Here is a 27127-nt window from a genome sequence, read left to right as displayed (position 1 = left end):
CTAGCAATCTTCCATTATCCACTGTTCTTGCTGGTTTCTTCCACATACTTCCATCAACACCCACAAAGGCTTTTTACCCTCAGGTATATGCTGTCTTTTTCTCTTTAGGTTTTTTAACTCTACTGCTTAAGACGATGTCTGCAGATAGCTAATGACTCTAAAAATTGAGCATGTCACATGACTTATTTTGCCAGTGATACAGCTAGGTGGTTTGGACTTTAATCTCCTGAGATCACATAAAGGAAATTAAAAAATTGTAAGTCAGATAAAAAGAAAAAAAAAACCACACACAAGAGAAAAATGAGTCTTGGTGATTTTTGTTATTTATGGAAACTCTAGCATCCAAATTTCTATTCTAATTACCGAAAATGTACGCACCGAAAATGTACACGTTTGAGGAATGTAAATGAATACACCGTACCCTCCATTATGCACTATGCAGAAAGTGTCCTTCATGATCAGATTTTTACCCCATGAAGTTTAATCATCATTCAGATTCTTCTGTCTTTTTCATATATTTGCTTGTCCTTAAATGTGCTTCTGTGACATGTGTATATGTAACCTCCATAACTAAGGTGTTCTTATTTGCATTGTAAAAGAGTAAACCATTTCCAACGCCAGTTTTATGATGAATACTGTATTTAAAAGATCATGCCTCATTTTTCTATGTGCTGTATCGGCAGCAGAGTGTTATAGTCTGTCCTGATATTTCACTGTATAAATTAGACAGCTTAGGAAGAAAGAAGAAAACCAGCAGCTATAGATTAAGTGACCTGTTCCAGATCACAACACACAACTTTGACAGCATGAGAAGTAGATTCCCAGCCCAACCTACTAAACTTGGAGTCATCAGAAATGTAATCCTGATTTTTAGGAAAAGGTGAGGGGTTTGGAATTGGCTTGAATTTTATTTTTATCCTTTTTGTGCCTCTCTACAGAAATAATTATAACTGTTTACAGTGGCTGTTGTAAACCTCATTGAAACAGTTTTCAGAAATTACTATTTCCAATTGTCATTTCAGTAATGTTTTTCTAAAATGGAAAAAATGAAAACAACATTTTGCATAGGAAGAAAGACATTTCAAAGACTTGCTGCTTTTCCTCCATTAGAGCACAAGTGCAAGTTGAATAGGGGCATATGTTTTTCAATGTGTAACCTCCATGTGTGGGCATGTTGGATACTAAAAAAAGAACTGCTAGACTTTTTTACAAGGAATAGATTTATTTGCAAAGGAAAAGATGAGCAAAATCATCAAAACATCTCAAGAAAAATTAATTCAGAAATAAAACAAATGGGAGACTCCTCTAGAAATGTCTGTAATTGTGCAAGGTGTTTGCAAATAAATACTTTGGAAGAGATGTTTCCTCTTTCAAACCAGACAGAAGCTGCTGATTCCCTCTGCTTCCCTGTTGCTGCTGCGGGTGCCCCAGGCTTTTTTCCTCTGGTGCAGCTGTGCTCCGCTGAAATAAACGGCACTTCCTGGGGACTACATCTTTAGTTACTGGTACAGGAGTCATCGTAATGCGCAATGAGATATTTCAATAATGCTTTCAAATGGCTATTAAAACACAACACTGCATAATAAAATCACAACTGCCTGGTTGCAGATAGAGCTACCAGTGACAACAGCTACCCACATATTCTTCCCTTCAAAGAGGAGCTACTAGAAAAATTGGAGGGCAGCAAGGAAAGGCGTAAAAAACCCCAAACGCTCAGTGGTGTAGTCTCACTGCTGTCTGTCCTTTCTTTCCAGCTCCCTCTCAATTTTCTGTTTTGCTTTACAATCTCCAACGTACTGAGTTTTCATAGCTCAACTCATTTATTGCCTCACGTCAGAAGGAATAATAATTTATGCCTAACAGTGTGAAATCTGGAAAAGCGGATTCAGAGTATGTCTATGTCTTCAAGGAGATCCCAGTTATTTCCCATACAAAGTAAACATCTTGCTTGGGAGAATGGAAGATGTGCATTAACAGAAATGGTTTGCCTTTTCTATAAGAAAGGTCTCTTAATTAAGAATTTGTGCATTAAAGCACGGGTGAACCCAAATGATTGCAGCCTGTTCTGCAGAATAGAAATCAATAGGATAAAGAAAAAAGTTAAGCAATGTTGAAGAACTGTAGCAAGAAATTCCCTTCTCTTTCGTAGTATCCACCAGTAAATACTAAAAATGAATCACATTTAAGTCGGTTCTAATACAGCCCATGTTGCTGGCTTCTCAGGACCTCATCTGGGACACGCAGGATTTATCTGCCGAGGGCTTGCAACTGTCGAGGCTGTTGATCTCAAAAGTGGTTAAGGACTCCTCACCTAACTCTTAAGTACTTGTGTGTCTCAGGTAGGACGCCAGTGTATCCAGGCATCAAGATTCTCAGTAAAGAGCAATGCACACCTCTTGGGGCAGGTAAATAGGGACTTGGAGTTCTGCTGGGTTCCTGGAAACTGAGCCCCACAACAGCTAACAGTACCTGGCCCTGGGCTTTTTTCTTTTCATATTTTTGCGCTTGTGGTTTTGGTCGTTAGCTTATTCTGCCCTTAAGTACAGTTTGCAGCTTGTCACTTTTTTCATTTGAGGAGCTAAGCTTGTCGTCCTGGACCCATGAAGTTGTATCTATAGTATCAACAGGAAAATAGTAGCACTTCAAACACCAGCATGTATTTCAAGCGGACCCTGTATACTCATAAAGTGTTAGAATTTAGGATCATTCCAGTGACAGCCATGACTGCCTTGTTTAATGTCAGGCTTTTGGAAGATCCTTTCCTAGCCAATGCTGTTTAGCCATCTGTCCCTTAAAGAGAAAGGAGACACGGGTCTTGCGTTTGACTTACTCCCTCTCCAACTGGAAACATATTGTGTATTATATTCTTCATTGTATTTTTTACAGAGTATGTGGTACTTGCTGGGTATACCAAGAGAACATATTTGTATTGCTTTGTTTTTATGGTTCACGACATTTGCCCAGTGATGGATAATCAAATCTTTCTGAAATCTCTTATTTTTGCAACAGAATTTCAGTCTCATCTTGCATTTCTGTACTGTTTATTTTGTCATCAGAACTGTTAAAATTCATAGTAAGTACTTTGGCACTCTGTCTATTTGTTAGTCAGTTTATTTGGGAACGATTATGGTGATCTTGTAGATATTTCCAGCATGCTTTTTTGAAAACAAAGCCTTTGTCTCTACACTATTTGAGAAAATCAGTAATTGAAATCTGAACTGTATGCTGCTCTGATAGAAAGTATATTCCAGTTTTGTTTGCTGCTTGGGGAGGAATCAGGTTTCAGCTCAAATGGTCATGTATTCTCCCTCTGTATTTTGTTCCTGGTAAGTTGTTCTACAAGCCTACAGAGTAGTGTTACAGGATAAAAGCCTCCCGAACACGTCCTAAATATGTTTACGTGTGTATGTTCTATAGATATGTAGATTCGCCAGGTTAGAATATTTGTAATTCAAAGGATTTTAATTTCCTTATTGTTTGGATGGGATTTTGGAGTGCCAGAAAAGAAATGTCTGTGTGTACCTTCAATAGGTTCTTTGCATCAGTGTAAGGAAATTGTCCTCAGAAAGATGTCTGGGAAAAATAGTCTCCTTTGGTTCTTTAGTAGCTTAAAGGCATCACTTAATTTCATCGGTTTCTTTATATATATGTGAATACAAAGACTGAAGATTAACACATTTGGGAAAGTTAAGAGCTGCTGGAAAGGGGACAGTGGTCAGTTATTCAAATTCAGCATATATGAGACCAGAGATGCAAACATCTGCTCTTAATATTGTTAGCCGTACCTAATTTTCTTTTGATTATTTGTGTCATTTCAAAAATATGTGATTGTAAAGATGACGCTTTCTGTGGAGCTGTCAAAATCTTATAGTTCACATTTCTGAAATAATCAGATTACACCACCTTATACTTAACTAGAGAGACCAAAGTGCTTTTCACATACGGTATTGCACTTAGCACAAAAACAAATGCTAATGTGACTATCGGTACAGGACCAAACTTTATCTGAGATCTGGGGTGTTGCCATGGCAATTCCAATTGGTGGAAAAAAAATTCCCTTTTGTGCTTCATTCTGACATTATATTGCAAAATGATGATTATGAAGAAACATGCAACCCAAAAGGGGGGGGATGGAATCTCTTTTTGAAAATGTAAAACATACTTTCTATCCCATTTACTTTTTGTGAAACACCGAATGTGTGCCCAGATTGTTATGAGCTGTATTTTTTTGCAGATTCAGATACATTTTTATTTCTCAAACTGCCATAATAATACTGAATGTTATTTCTCCCAAATGTAATAATCAACATAATAAGGAACTCAGAAACATATATCCCATTTCCTATGCCAAATATCAATTTCTAGTATATTATACTGCTGACGTGGACCTCTTGCTTTTAACAATACTGCCTATGTTAGTTGAAGCGTATCTAAAATACAAAACTTGCCTATGTTATTTATATATATCAACTATATAATCTATGTATAATATAATCAGAATAGCTCATAATAGCCAATAGATCAGTCATTTCTGTTTCTAGTTATAAAATTGTTTTTCTACCAATACATCTCACTGTGAGAAAATTGATATGGCTATTACCTATTCCTTGCTAAATCAATACACAACAAGCTTTAAATAAAAAAACCCACAGAATACTTCCAAAAGAGGAAAAAATGAAGGGGTGAAGTTAAAATGTGGTTTGCGCTGCAATTCACGCTGAAGTTTATTGTGCATTCTTTTATGTAGGAAATGCATTAAATGGGAAACATTTCCAGAAGCAAACTAATTCTTGCAGTGCTGCATTGCTGCTTTATAAATAAATCATTGTCCTTTCTCTATTGATCACTGGAACAATCCAGTCGAAGAATGCTGACTTAGTGCAGCCCTTCTCAGGAGTGCTGGATTGAGAGAAAAAGCCGGGTAAGTGGGACCCAGCAGCAGGGAACAGGGAAGACCCCGTACTGGTGAGAGATCAGGTTTGGTGCATAAAATCCAGCCCTTGATTTATTTCTTACCTCCAAAAAAACTTGACAAAGAAGGTGTTTTCTACAAGATTTTCTCTCTTTCCTCCTTTCCTCCTCCTTTCCTCCTCCTTTCCTCCTCCTTTCCTCCTCCTTTCCTCCCTTCCTTTCATAATGTCATTGATCTTTCTTTCTTTCTTGTCATTGATCAGGGGAAATACTAAATATGAGACAATAGTAGTTGTAATTACTGGATGCTGAACATCTGTGCCTAATGTATTGTGACATTTTTGTAGAACATACTCAAAAAGACCTTCCAAATTTAATCCAGTCTTTTAATTATCCCAATTATGATATTTCTTTGTCAAGAAATAAGGGTTCAAGTCTTCCAGGAATACATTTGAATTAGTAGACTCTTGGAAATAGTACCGCATTCCTGTGAATCGAGGTGGAATCTGAATTTGATTTGGTTATCTGAAAGATCACACCTTGCCAAGCTGACAATTTTGTGGTGTCTGATTTGTCAAGGTTGCTGGTATCAGGCCCCAAGGCTTTTCTGGGAAGAGGAGTAGCCTGCTGCAGCGAGGAGCTGAGCAATACTGTCTGGGTTTGCATGTCTGACCGCTATGAGCAGCATTGGATCTGAGAGGGATACACCTTATAAAACACGGCTTTCATTGCAGCCTGTGGTAGGTGTCCCTATCAAGGCTGTACGCTCACAATGTCGTTATCCAGAACTTCCAGCTAGTTCGAGAATATAAAGTTCTTCTTTTTCGTAAAATAAGATTTACTGGTAGATACAGGGCTCAGCTGATGGCAGGTTATTCAGGGCCATGGTGATGCATTGCTTTTAGGGCATGTTGTCCTCACATCAGTTTTTTTCTGTTTCCCATTAATTACGAATACTTCCAGGATGCAGCTCTGTAAAATATGATTATTTATTCCCCTGGGTGTTTTGTCTCTAGTGTCGCAATCGGAGGCAGCACATGCTCGCCGTGTTCTCCCCCAGAGCGCAGTTAGCTGGCTGATAGGAAGCAAAGTATTAGCAAGCTTTCTGGAATACAATAGAGGCGTACGGCATTGAGCAGAAAAGCTCGATGCGAGGGACTGCGGACTTGAATGCATGAATTGATCTGAATTGCTACAGCCATGCGGGGGGTGGACGGGGGTTTCTGTTCCCCGTTTGCCGTCGGCGAGGTGAGGCTGCGGAGCAGCCGGGGGCTGTGCGGCAGCGTGGACCTGCCAGGATTGGCTCCCTGCTGAACGTGCACAGTCGCCAGCAAAACTTCCCCCAACTTGAACTATAAATCTGGACCAAAAGGACTACAGGGAACAAATCTGGAGGCAGAGAAAGAGACTAAATGTGTCGTTGTTGCTACCATGGCAGAAAGCACCTGGCGCAGCCCTAGCTGCCGTTGGGCTGGCAGCCGGGAGGCTTTGCCTTTCTTCTCCCAGCGCCCAAGTACCAGTCCGTTCATGGCTTCTGCTAGGACGCTGAAAGGCCTGTCATTAACGTGAACATAATAAACCATGGAGTATTTTGTCATGTGAACTAATGCAATCTATTAAACAAGCAACAGGCCCGGTGGTGGTGGTGGTGGTGGTGGTCTCTCTTTGACCATCTCCCTCTTCCAGCCGAAGCAGAGTCTGACCGCTGACCACTAGATGACACTGTTGTATAAGGACATGTTCAGCGGAGTGGCTCAGACAATAACTAATTTACTTAGAGAACATGTATGTGTATAATTAGGAGTCATCAATGTCTTTCTTTTAAAATAAAATAAGTTTACCATATCTAATTAGATATTTCTTATAAGATGGATTTCATTCTAATTGGGTAAAGCTATGCTACTGGTTTAAAATATAGCAAAGGATGTATTTGTATTCACTTTCACAGTTTCCATATTTTTTTAGTCCTTGCAATAAATGGATCTGATTACACCTTTTAAATCGATGTTCTCTCAAACTGGTATGACATAAATGATTGTTCTGTCATTGTGATTTTACTGCCATTGTTTTCAGTGTGTGAGGTTTGTTAGTGATCTCTCTCTTAATCTCATTCTGTCTTTCCCCATCCTCCTGATTGTGATCTTGAATCTGCAGGTTCTTTCCATCCAAACTGAAGTAATCTATTTAAAGAGCCAACAACTGCCACCCCGCACCACTCTCGCTTGACCATGACAGTGCAGGCTTTCCAGCAGCGGCGAGCTCAGTAATCCCCAGCTAATGAACGAGAGCTCCAAAATGTCCGTTGTGCGAGGGGTTTCTTTAAAAGCTCGGATTTCCTGTAACTGCGCGGTGCCAATGGAAAATCTAGCTTTTGCAGATGTCAGACTAAATTCAGCCTGGGTAAAATTCAAATTCGGTGCTTTTCTGTAGGGAAAATGAATGCCTTTAGGCTTCTGTGTGAATTCAGAAGGCACTGGCTAGTCAGAGCCACACCCGGCGTGAATAAGGCTTACATCCCTTCCCAAAGAAATGGCATTAATGCCTGAATTCGCTTCACAAGCGAGTTCTGGATGTTCCCACCAAATTGCTGTGTCGCATGCCGACGTAAGGACTACGCTCAATTTACAGTTCTTTCAGATCTGTGAGAGTTTTGATACAGGTGGTCTTCCTCAGATCGGCTCTGGTGACGCCAGGCTGGGACACCCACCACTTCCACCCTTCCAGGGCTCCCCCCGGTCCCTTCCTGCAGGTGTCTGACGTGTCAGCCACTCGGAACAGCGTTTCCCAATTACGACTAGAACTCTATTAAATCTTCATGGCATCTTTTAAATGAATTTAAATTCTCTTCTGAAAAAAAGCTACTCCTGCAACAAAATAATGGCAAAGTCATTTTAGAATAATTTTCAAAACGTGGTTTATAACTACATTGTACCTCAGAAATAGCTTGTCTAACTATCGCAGCGGTGCACGGCTTTCTCTGCTATCCCTATATCCCGTATATAAAAGTATGGGCTATTATACAAAAGTCATATCTCTGTCTTATTTATTGAAGTGTTGGTTCACTAAATAAAGGATCTCAACAATGATTTGAGCTGGCTGAAAACCTGCTTGAAAATTATATATTTCAGCAAAAGGTTTTCAACAAGCTCTATTTTTGAAGCTGAAGTGCTTCAATTCCCAATGACCAAATTCATTAAAATATAAATTAGCCTAAGGAAACAGATGAATTACAATGGTATATTTGCATATTGTATATTTGGTGTGAATATAACAGTTTCTTCCTGTAGACTAACAGCTACTGCAATCTTCACAACCCCATAGTTGAGTAAACGACTGTGGGGCGCGTGAGGAAGCAAAGAGAACAAGGATGAAAATTATTTGTACTGAATGGGAAAGAATACTGCAGAATTTTGCAGTCTGAATTAGGACCCATGTTAAACCAGTTTCCTCCACTAAGACATATCTTAGCTAATCAATGAGCATAGGAGGTATATGCATGTCTCAGTATTCTGACAGTAGAAAGGGATTTAAGGAAATGTCATGTTTCGATTGTATTTTCAGAATTGTAGATAATTAGTGATTAATGCAACAAGGGTGAATATGATCTGAAAAATAAAGGTGAAGAGCGATCAGGCTGGATGGAATTAGAATGTCTTATCTCAGGGGAGTTAAATGATCCACCTGCCGTAAAGACCTTTGCATCCACAAAAGGCAGCAACAGAAATTTCTCATAAAGTTTGACCTGTTGTTCTGTAAGTAATATAGCAGAGACTCCAATACAGAGTATCTCGTCAATTCCTTTCAATAAATGAAGCTGAACTGATACAGCGGCTTGTGTAGTTTCTCTGATCTGTACCAATTCTCTGCTCTATGCCTTCATGTGTGTTTCCGGGAATTGCTGATGCACTTGGCCATTGAGTTTTCTGTGACTTCAAAGCCAAGCCTTTCACTTTGCCTTGTATAAAATATGCCCAGAAGCTGGGTACTGAAGAAAATAAATAGGAAGAAAAATATTGATTTTAGATGTTAGGATAATCTAAGAAAAATGGATTAAAACAAAAGAGGGGGGGAAGCACTTCTTCATTTTGTATTTTTTTGTCTTTCTCGTTTGTTGCCAATAGTTTCCAGAAAATTCTTTTGTAGAGAAGCAACTAGCTCCATATAAATGCAAACAATAACTGTGAATATTGCATTTGTAACTTCTAGAAGGTGCTGTGATATGGGAGGTTATATTCTTAGGAGATGCTCTTCTACATCACTTCAGCTTTCCAGGGGAAAGGATGAAGAACGGATTGGTTACTCTTCGAGAATGATGGGCATCAGGTTCATCAGTGGCTTTTTGAAAAGGCTTAAGGTTGACATCATAGTTCACAAACTTGATTAGCTCTAATGTAATTATCTTTGTTAGCTTTTGTGAGGTAACCCAATGGATGTCATTGTGCATCGCTTTGGCGAAGTAATGTTAGGAAGACAGTCAAAAGAGCCAAATAGTCCCACATTTATGCCCTTTTTAGAAGTGACTAAGACATTTTGAATCCTATAGGTCAATAGACCGTTATACTTCTAAATCACCTAGAATATCTCTGAAAATATGACCTTTAATACAGTCCCATCTTTCCAAGCAGCTTCAGGGGCCATCCCAGAGTTTCCAGATAAATTTGAAGTCAAATAAAATGAGAAACTGCTGAATTCAGCTTCAAACTGAGAAAGAATAAATCACAAGATGTGAAGAAAAGAAAATTCCAGGACTAAAACTTTTCAAAACAATGTGATTTTACTGTATTATCATATCCCACGAGTTCTTCAGTCACATGAGAACTTGAAGCATCTAAGTAATCTAACTGACTAAGTGTGACTATTGCTATTCCTTAGGAAAATGTTTCAATAACTCATTGACCCTCAACTGTTTCAATTTATTGTCTAAAATATCTTCCTCCTTTTTCTTGATAGTGTCAAATTTTTCATAAGTGGAAGAATTTTTAATACTCAACTCTGTAGCATTTGAAACCAGCCTGAAATAGATAATTTTGTGAGAGTTTTATAAACTTCATTTAAAGTGAATCCAAGGAAATGGGGAAAAAAGTATTGCAGATGAATAATTTTTAAGGGACTGGGAGGAAGAGACACCATTATGTAAAGGAATGTTTAGTATCAAAGTATATAAATAGCTTTAGCTGACAGCAGAACAATAACTTCAAAAGATCACAAATTATTCTCAAATTTTAATAAAAAAGGAAGCTAGATTTATTCCATTCTGAAGATAAGAAGGGATGGCTTAATTCTGTTCTTCTTTCAGCATTTTTCAGACATGCTTAACTTTTGATTTCAATGTTTTTAATCCTGATTTGCACTAATAAAAACTAGGTGCAAATGAGTGCTGATGAGTCTGTATTGAAGTTAAAGGAATAGTTAAAAATGTCTATGAATATTCATTTAAATTCAGAAATGAACTCCAAATTGATCATGTCTATGACTCTTTGTGAATTTGCTCTCTATGAGCATACAAGCACTTGAAATTATCTTTCATGAATATTTGCAAAAGCAAATTTTCAATTAGACTTTTCAGATACTTGCAGAAAATAAATTTTCAGTGATATATTTAATTGTGAGATTTGGATTTCACATCGTGTTGCCTGGTATTTGCCATCTATTCTATGGGACTGCATACCTGAAGGACTTCAGGAAGGTTTTGGCTGGATGGAGCACTTTGGAGAACCTTTACCTTCTGAATTGCAGGATTTCTCGAGAAGCAGAAACAAATTAGAAGATATAAGAAAATAAACTATGTAGATTTCAAATTTCTATTTGAGGATTTTTTTTTTTTTAGTGTATTGAACGTTGTACTTCAGCATAAAGTGAATCTTAGAGGCCAATTTCTCCTCATTTGTGCTGTCAGGAGATTGTTGCTGGCATGTTCAGTGACTATGTCCAAGCAGAATAATTTTAAGAAAGCGGTTGGGGTTTTTTTTAACCGTTTAAGACCCAAGAATCATGATAGAATGCAATGGCTGATAGTTTGGGGTAACTTAGAAAAAGTGGTGTCCATGCAATGACTGTCATTGGAACTCCAAAATGTGATGTGTCGTTTCAATTAGAAGCTAACTTCAAGTAAGAAGCCCTAACTCTAATAAGATGTTTGTGTAAAACAGTTCTCATGGTGTATCAAGTTTAAGCATAATCTTGAGCGTGTTGTGACTTGCAGGAAGACCTGAAGCCAAAAAGAATGTTCTTACTAAGGAATACGATAGAAATGACAGTTCAGCCAGTCTTCCATAGCAGGGGAAGAAACCAGCCCCAGCGGGCAAGGCGGGAGAACGGGACGTGTCCTGCTTGGCGCAGGTACATTTGTATTGCCAGAAACAAGGAGAGGCAGGAACGATGCCTGACCCCTCCGTGGACCCAGCGGGATCAGTTCTGGCCTGAGCTGCCATGCACAGGGATGCTGGGAGGAGAAGCTGCTGGCAGCCCGCAGAGGTGCCCGCAGGACCCCCCGGGCTAGCCCGGAGGAGGTGAGCTCGTCCACTTTGAACGAAGGAAAGGTGCTGCTCAGGGTGAGCATCTTGGGCAAGGTTTGGACTTCTAATTGCCAGCCCACTGTGCTGCTGATCTTGTGGGGGCTAGGAGAGGTCCTTATCAAGACCTGCAGTCTAGAAACCCACTTTCTAATTGTAGTTTAGTTTTTATTTTGTGAGTTTGTCCAATGTTGTGCACAAGAGTCTAAGCACTTATTTTGCTGGACTAAATGTGTCCTGGTTTCATCTTTTACCTTGTCAAGTGCAAGGCACATTCCCTATGGCTGATTCAGGGCACTTTCTTACTTGGGGAGCAAAGACCTGAAGTACACGCTAGCGCACAGGTATTCCCTGGGAGCAGGGGAGTGGTTTCCCACCTCGTTACTAGAGTCAGCTTGAGGGCAGGTAATAGGCAGTGCTGGGTCAGTCTCCCTCGGCAGGCACAGCCTGTGCCTCTAACAAGCAGCAGGCGAGGGGGAGATTGTTTATGATGCATAAGGTACCCTAAGAGGGTTGTACAGCTCAAAAGAAATCAGATCAGGTTTCTGAAACTGAGACAACTAAATTATTCAGCATGAACAGTCTTTGCTTGCAAAGGTGCCGAGTACCTTGAATCCCATATTCAAATCTTCTGCAAGCTAAAATACTATTTATTGGAAGAAATTTGTGAGTAATTTAAAGCCAGGGATTATTTGGGGAGTTTTCTAAGTGATTTGTTGGCAATTTATAAACAAGAAAAGAAGGATGAATGAATTATTTTGTTACGTATTACTTCTTCATCTCTAGTTGTGATAGTGAGGGAATCCAGCCCTGGTGCCTAGAAGGCATAGGTGCCAAGGACTGGATTTCCTGTGTAAAAGCTATACGATGTGATAACACAGTTGTACTGCATATTCAGTTTTGATATGTAACCTTTTAAATAAATTGGAATACTCTTTGTGCCTCTACTGGCACACACGAAGAGATCACAAACAATAATTTTGTAAAGGTCACTTCCTCACTAAGCGCTTAGAGCTCGTGGCAAGAGCGGTATAGGGCTATTAAAGGACCTTTATGTTTCTGGGTTTTGGTGGGTGTTGATATTTTTGCAGCTTTGAAGCTCTGTTTCATATAAAGACCCTGTAGTCTCCCATGCCATGGGTCTGCGTGGGCAGCCCCGTGCCGTCGGCCCCTGTGCTGCCTTCCCATGCTGCAGGGCTGGCAGCGAGCGCCGGCGCTGGCTGCGGGGCGGGGGGGGGTTACTCGAGGAGGCAGCGTGATGCAGCATGGCTGGGGCTGGCAGCATCCTTCCTACTGCGAATGAGGGGGAACACAGTAGGATCCAAACGGTGGAAGGCTGTTGACCTTTTGTGTCAGTAGCATCTCAAAACAACCAGGTGCCTCACCAGTTTAGCATCCTCAGGAACCTGGGCGATACACGAGTGCCAGCAGCGGCTGAGGGACCTGCGCAAGGCGAGAGGTACCAGGTGCCTGCTGAGCTCAGCCCAGCTGCGTAGCACATTGCTCAGCTTTTCCTGCTGTTGCCTTCGAAGGTGCAAATTAAGTTGGTGGAACCGTTTTATTTTGGTCCAGTGGAAAACTTGTTCTCTTGGTCTTGCTTGTCTCCAGCAAAATATTTTGTCTCAGAGGAAATTTTTGGAAGCTCATAGTCCATCCAACCAACATTAAAAACAGCTATATCTGCTGGTCTTTAGAACAAAGGCATATTTTGTTACAAACTCGCCTTGTATTATACCTGCTGGGCTGTTCTTCTTTCCTGTGATTGACAAGATAGCCTAAATCAATATCCTTTTATTTTCAGACCTCTATTATTTTAAGAAAATCCACATCTGTCTTGCTGACAGTTAGTGTAGGGGAAAGTTTCCCCACCGCAGTGGCATCAGAGGACACCCTCAGCAGGGTAAGTGGAGTCTATCCGGTGTCATTAAAATAGTCCCTGGCCTGTGGATGTGTGCAGCATTTGGGGGCTCCTGCCCCACAGGAGAGTCGAGCAGAAGGCTGAGACGGTGCGTTTTAACTGCAAGGAGAGGTTTTCTCTCCAATTCTGCCTGCCGGTGTAAAGCCGCTGTGGCTCATAGAAAGAACGGGATGTTTGTAAGGATATTGGCAATACGCAGAGGTGGTGTAATTAGCAAACACTACAGTGTGCCTGGGGAAAGGATGCTTGATGCTGCAGGCACGGCCTCTCTAGCGGGGAGAGGTCAGTGCTGCCTGCCGCAGGAGGCAGCTTGTCCGTCTGCTGGCGGGGACGCTCCTGCACCTGCTCTGCCGCAGCTGGAATTGCCCCCGCCACAGCCATGGCGCTCCGTGGAGCCGGGGCTGGAGCTGGGGTGGCAGCCCGGGTACCTGCCAGCCTCTGCTGCCGGCATCCGTGCTGCTGCGGTGTTTATTCAATACCTAGGAATTTTATTTAAAATTATTTCAGTTCTCTCTCAGTGAGAAGCCCTTGAATGTATGATTCAAAGCTTTGATTTTCTCTTCTGTGGAAGACCCGTGCCTAGCACCAGTCTATGATCTCAGGGAGGTTACATGCGCTCAACAACAGAGATGTGTCGGCCGGAAAGTTTAAATTACCCAGGTGATTCTTATCCTGGAAAATCTTTTCACTATTTGTGTGGGCAAACTGATAAAAATCAGTATTTCCCAAATTTAAAATACCAGTGAGAGTTTGTTGCTAGCCCTTCCTGCATGAGCATGGACAATCCTATTAATACATTGTCTATTTTATGGGATTCTTAATAACTCACCTAAATTTTAACACATTTGCATGACAATATTTTAAACAAGGTCATATTTTCTATGGCATTATAAAAGTATGTATTTGTACTTGTTTCACATCACTCCACAGACTGTAACTGTTTTTTCCTCAAACTGATGCATTGTGGCTAGTAATTCTACTCCTTCGGCAGCTTTCGTCTAGGCATCCTGATCCCTGAATCAAAAGGAATTTTTGGTAAGATGCTACATAATCTTCCCAGAAAAGAGATAGGACTTCAATCTCATAATAAGGAATAAAAGGTATAATTGCCCTTGTGATTGGTAAGCATCGTTTGTAAATGGACCTGCTTTGTAGAATGGTGAAAAATGGTTGGAGCAGTTAAAAAATGGATTGAATATGGAGAAAATACATTCCCATAAGAAAGAATATAAATTTGTAAATGGGGAATACGAAATGATTTTTAGACATTAAATTAACAAATTAATTTGGCTGACATTACCTCCAATTTACACAGAAACCATTTTTCACATTTTCCATGTAGACCATTTTCTATGTTCTGCAGTGACTGAGGGAAAAACAAAGCAGATGAGTCCTTTAAGGCAAGAGGAAAACATCCCGAAAGTCATTTTAACTCATTCCAAGAGTTGTGCAGCGGGCAGAGATTCAGGGAATGACAAAGGCATGCACAGAGGGAGGCAGCGATGCCAGGGTAACAGCTGGTATCTGAAAAAGCCCAGTTTGCTGTTCCCGTTAGTTCTCTGTGTGGAGGCTGGGGTGGAGCCATTTGCTGATCAGGCCAGGCTCTAGCAAGGATACTGCTGTGGAGCTGCTGGTCTGAAACTCACGGCTTGCGAGGCCCCAGCCAGTTGGGATCTAGCGCAGCAAAACCAGACCCTAACTCCACACTGCCACGGAGAGATGGAAAGACAGTTCCTGGCTTGGCCGCGTGGACTCGGACACCAAGGAAAGGTCTCTGGGGTGGGCTTGTTTCAGTTCTGCTCACACAGTAGATGTTGCCACTAGGCTAGATGGGCACGCGCGGCTCCATCTGTGTTCTGTCTCTTCTATCACAAGACTCTAAAGCAAATTTTTAATTCATGGCTCTTTGTTTCTCTAATTCTTTCTGAACACCTCAAAGCTGAAGAGCTGGTGAAGGCCAGAGACACGTGTTTAAGGCACCAGTTCCACAAACAAACCACAGCGCGGTTATGTCATGAGATAATAAAGTCCAGCATGTTTTGGTGCAGGAGGACCTGGGTGAACATCTCGGCAGGTGCAGCTGATTTGCACAAGCAGAGTCCAGCTCCTGAGCCCCACTGAATGGCCGGGAATAGCTGCAGGCAGCAGCTTGTTTTGAGGCTGGGGATGGTGGCTGTCTGGTTCCTCCTCCTCCTGCTGCATCCTTCCCCGTCTTCTAGGTGAGGAGAGTAAGAAACACCCATTCACTCTTCCTAGATCAAACTGTAACTAGTCCATAATGAGACATACAGGTATCCTTTCCTCCTACTCAGGCACATAAAAACTCAGCGAGTTTTTCCAGGCTGAAAAACTTGCTGAGTTGAGCCTTCCATGGTGACACTACATGACCAAAAGCAAAGTGCAAATATACCTAAAATTCGGGACCTCAATTTAACTCACTCTTGTAGGGACATTTCAGACAGAGGATAGAGAACGATACATGAATCCAAAAGACAATGTAGGTATAAGAAGTCTAATAAATATTTCTGATTTCTTCCACAAGCCGGTAAAAAAAAAGTTCAATAGCTCTGCTATCGTGTTCTGTTTCGACAATGAAGTTGAGTAGCAAACTATGTGAACTCTGCCATTCACATTAACTGTGGCCAGGGGAAAGAAATGATAGTGTGAAGTTATTAGGAAGAGAGAAGCAGAAAAATACGTTGCCCATTCTCCTTTCTTTCATCTCTTGCACAGTTTGGCAGAGAGTTTGGGAAGGGGCTTTTCGCCTCTTCATGGAGAGACATAAACTTGGACCACACAGTCTCAAAGTCTGCCAGCTTGTCATTCAGCTCATGCATTCAAGATGTTGCATATTAATAGCACTCCCTGATGGCTGGTGGATAGGGGTCTCTCCACCTATACAAAATAAGCCTCTTGGCACAACAAAGTACAAAAGAGGCCCACAGAGGGAAAAAAAATGCACTTGAGAACTGGTCTGGAGAAACTCTGCACAGATGCTCATGTGCAGATGCATATTTCAGATGTTCTTTTTCCTGATTAGCATGCAGCAAACTCACCTGTTTTGCTGCCTGGAGGAGTCACAGCAGAAATGGAGGAACACCTGCGTGAGTTCCGTTCTTTCTCCCTGTGAATATGATTTCCACAGCACCCTTTTGCAATTGCCCTTCTGTGTAGCCGCTGATAGCAGTTTCAACCTCCCTCTCGGACATGCCGAAGCCACCAAACACAGGGTAGTGCTTCAGGATGGAGACAAAGCATGAACAGTGCGGGGAGCTGCACGCTGAGAAGGGGAGAAGGGAAGGGGTGGGGGGACTGGTCGCACCGACTCTTACTGCGCAGGTGCATTGGGGGTGCTCAGGCCAGACGGGTTCTGGCATGGCTGAGATAGGAGGGTGAGCTCCCAAGACCTGGGCGAAAAGCTAGCATTCCTGATCCACAAAGGATCTGACGCTCAGCGCATACGTAGCCTTACCTGAGGTCTGGTCATGGAATCCAAGAAAATGAACCAGCCTGCTTCCCCCCGGCCCCTGCAGCATGCTGGTTACCATACGTGTCTGCTCTTAATTCTCACACTGAGCTCTACAGGCAGATCCTACGTACACCAGGGGAATAAATTTCCTTTGTGCTCTGCTCCATTGTAGCTTACTCCAATGGCAGAAAGCACAGCTCGGTTCTAACCATGTGTTTTGTAAAAACGAGCCTCAGGAGGAGAAGGCGGGTTGAGGGTTGCTTATACATGTGTGGGTATCTGATGCAATCCACAGTGTGAGCCACGTTTTTCTGGATATTTCAGCATGTACTGCGAATGACACATGAGCAGTCCAAGCTATTTTCAGAACCGACAGTTTTTCTTTTCACTCCAACAATTGCTTCTTCAATACACTAGAGTATGCAAAGCACTTCAATAAACTTCTAATTAGGAGTAGGAGTAACAGTGAAACTAAGAGAAAGCTTTAGCCAAAACAAGAGCTGACCTCAGCTCGTACCTGTTTTGCAGGTTTTTGTTAACTTTTTGAAAGAAATCGCACACCTTGGCATTTGTTGGTTTCTGGCAAGGCTGAAAGGAGGAATCCTGAAAGAGCCTAAGAAAGATCGGTTTTTATCATGCTCTTGACCCAGGAAAGACCCAGCAGAAATCTGCTCTGATGGGAGTCGTGGGCTAAAGCAGTCTGGATATGTTTTGATCTGAGCTCTCAGGTACTTCTCTAAACCAAAATATTATAAATGTTTGAGGTTTTTAAAAAGCCTAAAATCTTCTCAGATCCTTACAACAGAGAACAGATTCCAAGCAGAAGTCTCCAGATAAATCTGAGATGGATTTTGCAGCAGTGGCTCTTTCATACTCTTTGACTGAAGTCTGCTGACTGACACCAAGAATGCAAATACACTGTGGAAGGGGTCTCTATTTTTTCTGACGCTGTCTAAATCAATTAGGTGTTTGAGGCGTGGTGGTGTATTTCCTGGGAACTTCGTTTCTTTCTAATACCCTCCTGACAAAAGTAACCAATCCCTTTGGAGTTTGCAAAGGAAGATGCGTCCCACAGAGCTAATGCTGTGTGCACTACATGTAGAAAGATATGTTGAACGAAAGATGAGAAACTATGGATCAAATAATGATGTGGAAGCTGTTCTCACAAACAATGAAGATCATTCTGGATGCACTCCAAATATCATTACTATTGTTTAATTTCAACTCCAGTCCTGCATCTGCGTAAGATAGTGTCAAAGATAATAATCTCAGCAGACAGATACAAAATACAAAACTGAAATTGCGTTGCTCAATTATTTTGTTTACTAGTGGTGTTAAACTACTGTTTTTGTCTGAATCATGCAGGAGAGCTATGATTTTTACCTTCAAACTCCTCTGAATAAGCAGCAGTTTAGCATCAATACCGATTTCTTTCCAGATTACGTTACATGAATGAGTTTGATAGAAGTCACCACGGTGAGGAAAGGATAATGGAATTTCAGGTAAGAGTTCTTCATAATGAATTCATTCCTTACACCGTGTTAACACCCACACATGGAATTAGGGACCTTTGTAACACAATGCAACAATTTACTAGAAATCACAAAACACCAATACTAGAATTGGACTGAAACTGGCTGCCAAATCTTCCGTCCCTGATAAAAGAAGGATAGGTAAAGTCACGCCAGCACATTTTAACCCCTTCCTAAAAATTCACTTGGGTCCATTGTGTACTTCCTCAGTGACACAGATCGACTGCAGTGCTACGTGTGTGACATCAAACAGAAAATAAAATAAAAATGAATAGGTCATGAACAGCAGTGAACATGAACTCAATTTGGATCATGTTTATTTAAATAATTACAGCAGATTGTTAACTTTGAGAATCTCCTGATTTACGCAAGTGAAAAAGGAAAGAGTCGGCTTCTATATTGTATATTTAGCTTGATAAAAGAAAGCCAGCCTGTATGGAAGAAGCATGAGACTGAGGTTCCTCAGCCGATATTTTATAAAAGCACAATTAAATGTCAGTATTTTACAAAGAACTCTTAAATCCTCAGACTGAATCTTGTCTGTTTTTACTGGTAGCGGAGTACCAAACTGTAAGCAGAACTGAGCAGGATCTGACTTTCCATCACAGACAGTTAATAATTAAATCAAACATTATATTCAACAATAGAACATATGCATCAGCTTCTTTCAAATTGCATTTCCTTCCTGTTAGATCCATTAGTGTAAACCAGACTGCCTTTAGAAAACCCCTTATTGCTGCTGTCTTTCAGCACAGTTCCTGAAATGGATAATGTGGTGCATATTATGGGCAATTACACAGAACTCCCTAGTGATAGGGTTTTAGAGTTTCAGAATAAAACAGCTGGAACTACAGGGCTGTAAACTAATCTGAAAAAGAGACAATAGTGAGACATTTAATGCACGTTGTTAGAACATGGACAAAGACTAGATGTGAAATACTACGTATCACCATACCTACTGTATCGCACAGCATCTTCTCTGCAAAATTCTGTTTAACTCTTGAAAGACAAGGCAGTCAAAAGCCAAAGATTTTGCCATGAACAAATGCACACACAGCTGTATAACCCGAGCTAGTTGGAAACACTACAGGAAGAAGTCTTGATCCAGAGCCCTGGTTTTCTCTTAATGTCAGTGGAGTTTGAATCAAATCCAGAATCCTATTCAAAAATGATAATTTATTAATGAATGCATAATGAATATATACCTAGATATGCGAAGAAACGATGTCTCCATCCCTCCTTTACTCTTTCAACACACTCTGAAAATTTAGCCTTTCAGATGCAAAAATTGTATTTGCTCTTGGATATATCAAGACTACTGTTACAATACGTAGTGCTTGATCCTCCATCAGTTCAAATTGATGGCAAAGCTCCCATTAATTTTAGTAATACAGCAGCGAATTTTTAGAATAGCACATGCATCATTTGGAAGCACAATGACCATGATTACATGTGTAATCACAGTAATTGTGCACACAATTACTGGTTGGGTATCTAACTGCTTTTCAAAAATCAGTTGCTCTACTTGCATGTATACTCACAGCAGTCGCTTGTGCAAATACAGTGCAGCCCAGAGCATCCCCACCTCTGTGCTCGCCACTGAAATAATACAGAAGAGGACTCTGTCTGTGGCAGTAGGTATGTAGGATAGAGAAGCATATGTTTATGTTGCAGTCATGTGAACAATAAATAAGAAAGGAAGAGAAATGGTTGCAGTGTCTCTTCGGGAAAGTAAAAATGTGAAATTACTTCAACTAATTTTTCAAAAGGACAGAGACTGATTTTCACCAGCTCCTTTCTTGTGAGCCTCCTTATCAGCAGGGTCCAGCAGGCATCAGCAAGTTAGCGTTTTGTAATGCTGTGGCAAAACAATCAAATAATTTAGGAAATAACAGCACCATACTGAAATGATAAAATAAAAAATAAAATAAAAAATAAAACAAAAAATAAAATAAAAAATAAAAAACCCACAAAGCTGAGTAAAATATTGCACCTTAAAAAATTCAGAAAACAATTCAAATTTTCAACATAGTGTGCTGTGAGCTTCTTACATTGCAGAGCCTGAAAACCAGCTGTTGTGTCCAGCTCTAGTTTAAAAGGCGACTCCTTTTGCTCAGAAGATTGATTTTTATAGTCATAGCGGTATATTAAAGCACATCCACTGTAGGCAGCGATAAGACTTCCGGATCCATCCTTCCGCTCAGCAAAATGGTAGCAGGAGAAAACTTGACACGAACCATTTTATTCGGCTGTCCCGTACAGTCATGGCTTCCCTCCTCCCCTGGAGAGCAATGAGTCTGCTTCCCTTTTCCAATAACAGCTTTACGACCCCACATTAAAGGGGAACTAGGAGCTGGACAGGCTGGGCCTGGCGGCCCAGCGCTTACTCTCCCGAGGAGTCTGTGTGAGGGAAGGCTGGGCCCAAAGGCGACATGAGGGAAAGTAGATGTAAATTAAAAGCCAGGGAATACCCTCTTCCTGGGGGAAGAAATGGACCCTCTTTTAGGGGATAAAAATGCCAGGGGATGCGTTAGGGTAAGCAGGTAGCAGAACGTCTTCAGGAATCTCCCCTCACCGTGCGGTGACAGGCGATGGCGCCTGCAGGGAGGGCCTGGGGCGGGATGTGATCCCGCGTGGCTCGTGAGCACGGGCGCCCCAGCGTCGCCGCCCCCGGCAGCCCTGAATCCAACGTGAAATTAAGCCATCTTTCCATATGGGAGAAAGCTAAAAATGGCTATGTGAACTTTTTACTAGGCTGCATGTCGCTGGGGGAGGGCAGCTAGGCTGGGAGGCCTTTCGCGGCCTACGCCTCATATGTTTACCAAGGGGGGGAACTCTTGTAAAATTTGCTAGGGTGGATGTAATGATTACAAATTACACATGCTGTCTAAATAAGATCCGTATATGAAGTACAATAATGTTTGGCAGCATTTGGGTCTCGACTTCCCTTGTTTTAGAGATTGAAGCTTTGAAGCTCAGGCCCCTATGTGGGATTTTAGTCCATCAGCCCCTCCTGTCAGGGTTTGGGAAGCTTGGCCCTGGGCTCTGGTGCACTGAGGAGGTGACAAATGGGCAGTCTCTCTCAGTCAGAAGAGGGAACAGTGTCCAGATGCTTTGAAAATGTTTGCTCTGCTACTAGAAAGCTTCAGCACTTTTCCTCCAAACAGCGTTAGCTTGTCGCTGAACACAAGGCCAGGGACATGGTGCCATGTACACGGATGTGCTTCCTGGTTTCTCAGAGCCCATGGTCGGGTTCACTTGACATGTTTGCAAAATAGCTTTATGTAAGTTAATCCAGATGCCGTGTTTTATTGCCTCTGCACAAATAACTACTAAATAGTTTTTTAAAACTGTATTGTAGTACTTGAGTCCCTGCTTGATTCTCTACAACCATCCTGCTGATAATTGCAGCAAATTTTGTTCTTAATTTTATTAAACATGAAGTAACCTCACTGAAGTCCAATCAGAGGGAATTGCAGCTCTGTACATCGCTTTGGGTCTGCAGTCTTGTACGTAGGAGCTGTGCATGTGGCCTGAATTCAGTATAAAGCATTAAACGCTGTCTCTTTTGTAATTAACGTTAGAGAGCTGTATGAAGTCTTGAAGCTAAGAAATCCCACAAGCCCTGTAGAAAACATTTCTTTATACAGATCTCAAGTGTTATTCAAGGGAATTCACCCTAAAAGATGGAGAACTGCTGGGACATGAAGAATATAAAGCTCTAAGACTGTATGTTGGAGAAAAGTTCCCTCAGAAGCGTGCATTTAGTCTCTGATGCCTTTGGTGATACGTGGTGCCTCACCTGCCATCTCTGCAACTGTGGCCTCACTTTCACTGTTATTGCAACACGCGTCAAGCGAAATGAGAACAGAAATTTGGGAAAGGATATAATTAACCTACTTGTGAACATTAACCTTCAATATCGTGCTAATTATCTCACTAATTTAATCACTGCAGATCTCAAACTTGTTTGTTAAATATTTAATTCTGCAAATTGTTTTTGATACAGAGGTGTGGGTAACTTTCTGGGAATCTAAGTTACTCTATAAAACTCTCTGCAAAACCATTGCATGTTTGCACCTCAGTGAAAACACCCCCCACCCCCCCGTCAACAAGATTTTCAATGGAAATCACAGAAACCATGCCCTGAGGCTAAGAGATATAGTGCTCTATTATTTTCAAATCTAATGAACACGTTGTGCAGGGAGTAGATCGGGGTAAATTTCTGCCTGCACATCTTCAGGTTTGATTCCACGGGAGTCTAGACTGGAAAGCGCTAGTTTTCCTTGTTTCTTTGGTTGCGGTGCAGCTGTACGGCTGTTTCTTATCTATTCACCTCTTGATTACTTGAGTAACTCAGCAAATGATGTCCTTGATCTTCAGCCCTTCTTATCAAGTGACTATTTTGTGCTAAAAGTAACCTAAAATGTGTTTAGAATGCTCTAGTTACAAGGCCGTCCAAAGTGGCTCTAATTATTCCTGAGAGGAAGCTTTTGAATTTGGGAGTGTTTGTTGAGAAGATGAAAGCTCAGTGTTTGTTCCTGCCTCCCCGAAGGGAAGGGGGCCATGCTCGCACTGCCTCCTGCAAACACCCGCCAGGCTCAGCCGAGCACAGCGAGGCGGGAGCACTGCGATGCCTCCAACCACCGCGGCTGGGAGAGCAAACGGCCAGGCTGTGGGTGCCAGGGGAAATCCCGGATGGAGGGGACAGCCAAGCCAAGATGAGCCCTGGAAGCCGGGGGCACCCGAATACTCTGTCCCATGGGAAGGTGGGGGCTCTCTGCTGTGCCGTGCCTCCCCTCCCTCCAGCCCTCCCCAGGGACTTTGGCTTCATTTTTGTTATATATGCCTCCTTAATTGAGGAAGAAGGTGAAAGATTGGGGTTGACATCGTGTTTCTGTGCCGTAATTCTTACTATCAGAGGACGGTGCAAAGGTATGCTAAATCCAGGTGATGGCTCACAGCAGACCTCTGACAGGAGCTATTGGATTAGTTAGGTGTCCATATAAATACCTATTTGGGACTATATTATTACCTTATCATATATTATTCAGAATTTCATCCTGATTGCCTATATTTATTTATTATGCACTTACACGCACAATTCATACTGTTTAGTTCATCCCTGGCAATAAGAAACAAATTTCTGTGAATTTAGCTGAATAAAGCTGTGTTTGTTCTTGTTAGTCATCAGAAGTCTGGTTCTTTCTATGCATTATCTCAATTTCTGGGCTTTTTTTTCCCTTCATTTACTCCAAAAATGACTTCAATACTAATGAACACTGAAAGACAGCCAAGACAGGATGAACTTTTGGACAATTTATGCAAACACGACAGATGAGAATAGATTCACTATAAACATGTCAGGCACAAAAGACTTGACTGCTTTTTAAATACAGTGATACTGGAAGAGATTTATGGATATTTTCAACTGTTCATTAAAGAGAAAGATATTTTGAAACTATAGGCACTATCCTTTTATCCATTTTTGCCTTCCAGGCTGAGTTGCAAACCTTTGATGTTTTCTTCACCAAAAAATAAAAGTAGTTATGAATTTATTTCTCCCAAGCACTTTCATTTTTGTGTCAATTTGCAGTTTTTATTACATTCCTGGCAGTCCAAATTATGGTGTTTGGAGAGCAGCTAGAGTCCACAGCTCTGAGTTTTCTGAAAATAGAGATGAAGTTCACTTAATGATGCTTTCTGGCCACTGCCTTTTTTCTTCTCCTTTAGTAATAAAAGGTTAATAAAACCTATGAATACTTCAACTGCCTTCTAGAGCAACCAACCAATTAAAGGTTATTCTAATCTAAATGACTGGAAGCCACTTGAATTGAGAAAGTTAACATGCAATAGCTAGTACCTGCTGGATCAGATTAATAAAATGGAAAGTCTTAGGCATGAAAACCATGTATAAATGTAGTTCCTATAGTTGACCGAGGCATCAGTTCTTACAGCCAGACAGGCATATGCTTAACTGTATATTTTCAGAGTCTGCTTCTGTGCCCTTACAAATCAATAGTCAGCCTTGCTTTCAACGTCAGTGCAACTGAGGTTGTTGTCAGTCAGTGATTTTGCGAGATGGGATTGAGATATTGGAATAGTTCCATGGAATTATCAGATTCTTTCTTTCTAAAACAGTGTTAAACTCATATACGTAGTAAGGAATTTCAACGTGAAAATATGTGCTCTTGCATTGCTTCTTGAAAACATCGTATCTTGCCAAATCTCCTATGAAGTCAAAACAGTGCACCAAAATGCTAGCAGGAAGGACCGTGCAGTGCTTGAAGATCTAATCCTGCGTGCTCACAGTGCTGACTATGCTCTTGCTTTTTCAGAAGATGGAGAAAGATGAAGAAAGAGCAGATTTGGGTGGAAAATAACACAGTTTTCATCACAGCCTTAGAAGGATATTGGCAATTTCGTAGCAGAATGATTTGAGCATTCTGAGACCCTTCAAAAAAAAAGGCAGGAAGCTTAATAAAGGCTTCATTTTGGACAAACGGATAGCTGAAAGTAATATTTTTAACAATTTTTACTGGACTTGCATTTCCAGCCTTTTAAAATTAATTTAAGAGCCACAAACCAACACACATTTATAAATAACATAATGCAGTTGGAGATAATGCAAATGTCTTTATAAATAACACGGTATAGCTTAAATCATTATTTTTAATGCCTCTATTTTTTGTTCCTATATGAACAAGTCTGGGCTGGTCTGCATTAATTAAATTTAAGTAGGATTTCTAAGGCCAGATCATCATTACTTCTGTGTCCCTGATTTAAATCTGCAGTAAAACATTTCTCCATTTAGTTTGGTGCTTTTGTGTCATATTTCATACACTAGTTGTCTCTTAATTAAATCCATGATGGCCCACCAACACAGACTATTAAAATAACTATACTTTGCACTTGACATATTTATGAGACAGATTCATAAGAGTATAGACTGATACTTGAACTACTCACTGAGAAATGCTAATAAGATTATGATGAAGGTAAGATTAGAACATTCGTCTCCTTTTCTCTTCTCTCTTCTTTTTAGAAATTTATTTTTATAACTGCAATTCACTACTTCTATTTCAGGCTCTTTGATGTTGTTGTATATACCAACAGTTCTTTCTGTGTGGATTTACTGTGGCAATGAAGAGTGGGAAACTGCTAATTTATATCACACCAGTAAAGTGCATAAGTATTGTGTTCCTTGAAGTACGAATGTTTGCAGATGTCTGTAAAACCTTCACGTGGGATCGGCATGTCCAAGATAATGCCTATTAAGGCATTAGTCTACCTTTGGAATTGGGTGATGTAAAATATGGATTATCGTGAAGTGCCGCATTGTTTTACCCTTATTGCCTTACTCCTTCAGTAGCTCTGTTGGTGGAGGGCCTGCTGGGTCTGCTCCTGCGTGAGGGAGGAGGCAGCGGCGTTGTGCCTGGGATCGCTGGCTGCGTGCCGTTGTGCCTGGCCTTGCCCATCTCCCCGCTGCAGCACAATACCTCGGCACGGCATGGGCTGTGCAGTCAGCTCTGTGCGGTTTGAGCGTCGCTGCAGTGTTGGCAGTTGCGTGGATGTATGGCCTCGGTGGTTAAGACAAACAGAAAAGGAAGCAAATCCACAAGTCGTATGACTTGAAAAGTTGCTCGACATATGCGCTAAGCTTTGATCATTTGCGCGTACTGATATATCTTGAAGTGACCTTCTTAGCATCATTTATTGACAGAGTTGCTGATATTTCTTTGATAATTGTTTTAATAATTTGGATTTGGAGGGTTCAAGGAAGTCCATATTTGAGAAAAATGTTGCTAGAAGTGAAAAAGCTGCTAAGTAAATGATCTAAAAGCAGCAAGGATTTCTATCACTTTTCAGGACCAAGACACTCACCTCTGAGGGACCTTTTCCCTCTCTCCCTTTTTTCCCAGTCACATCCTTTCATGGAAGGGCTCCCGTACATTGCTGCATTCGGGGTCCAGGTGTGGGTACAAATGTAGGGGGCTCTAAATACATGCAGTTTGAAGAGTATTTATGTTACAAGTGTGGTATATAGAAATCCAAATCCATATGATGTTTGGATTTTTTTGGTGATAACATATCACTGTGCTTCATACTGGTGTTCTCTATGAAGGCGACAAAAGCACCAAATGCTGCGATTGCATTTGGAAATAAATACAATATTAGAAAGTAAGAATAATAAAGATGTATTAAATATTTCATCCTCTACAGAAATAAACCAGCTACAGTTCAGGGAGCTTCACTAAACACATTAAGTCTAATAAAATCGCCTACACGTACTCCTGACACTAGTAGTAATTAAAATAACTTGCTTCAAAAAACTGGTCCTATACATGAATACTTATTGGCAATTATTTCTAAGTTCTTCAAACCAAAGATAACGTAATTTGATTCACACACAATGTTCTTGTAAACGTGGTTCATACTGGGTTTTATATGCAGCTTAGGACTGTTAATTGCCATTTTGAGCCTCACAGTAAAATAGAGTTCAATATGTCGCTTTTTCTGAAGTATTGAGAAATGTTTGAGAAATGCTTGTCTTAGTCTAATCAACTGTGAATAATTTATTTCTGAGTCCTACTTTTCAGTATAAGTGGATCTGACTTTTCTCAGAGCTTCTAAAGTCTAATCAACTTGTTACATTCATTTAATTAAGGAAATCTGTAACGAACTGGGAAGTGTATGTACCAACAGGCTTTTTGTTGTGTAAAATTGGCATATTTTCATTGTGAATGCTATTGTGTTTGTTTATACTGACAGGTAGCCTCTACTA

General features: G+C 41.0%; 1 long non-coding RNA gene across 1 annotated transcript; it reads left to right on the top strand.

The window, feature by feature from the left end:
- The first annotated feature begins 14348 nt into the window (after positions 1-14348).
- Positions 14349-25517, top strand: LOC148052152 (uncharacterized). The gene is made up of 4 exons (XR_015699159.1): positions 14349-14441; positions 15390-15560; positions 18176-18312; positions 25429-25517. It is a non-coding gene; the product is annotated as an uncharacterized LOC148052152 (long non-coding RNA).
- Positions 25518-27127: the final 1610 nt, after the last annotated feature.

Source organism: Nipponia nippon, unplaced genomic scaffold (genome assembly GCF_047370975.1).
Source record: "Nipponia nippon isolate SJK-2023a ecotype South Korea unplaced genomic scaffold, ASM4737097v1 scaffold_5, whole genome shotgun sequence".
NCBI classification, from domain to species: domain Eukaryota; kingdom Metazoa; phylum Chordata; class Aves; order Pelecaniformes; family Threskiornithidae; genus Nipponia; species Nipponia nippon.
This window is presented reverse-complemented; position numbering and strand designations above follow the sequence as displayed.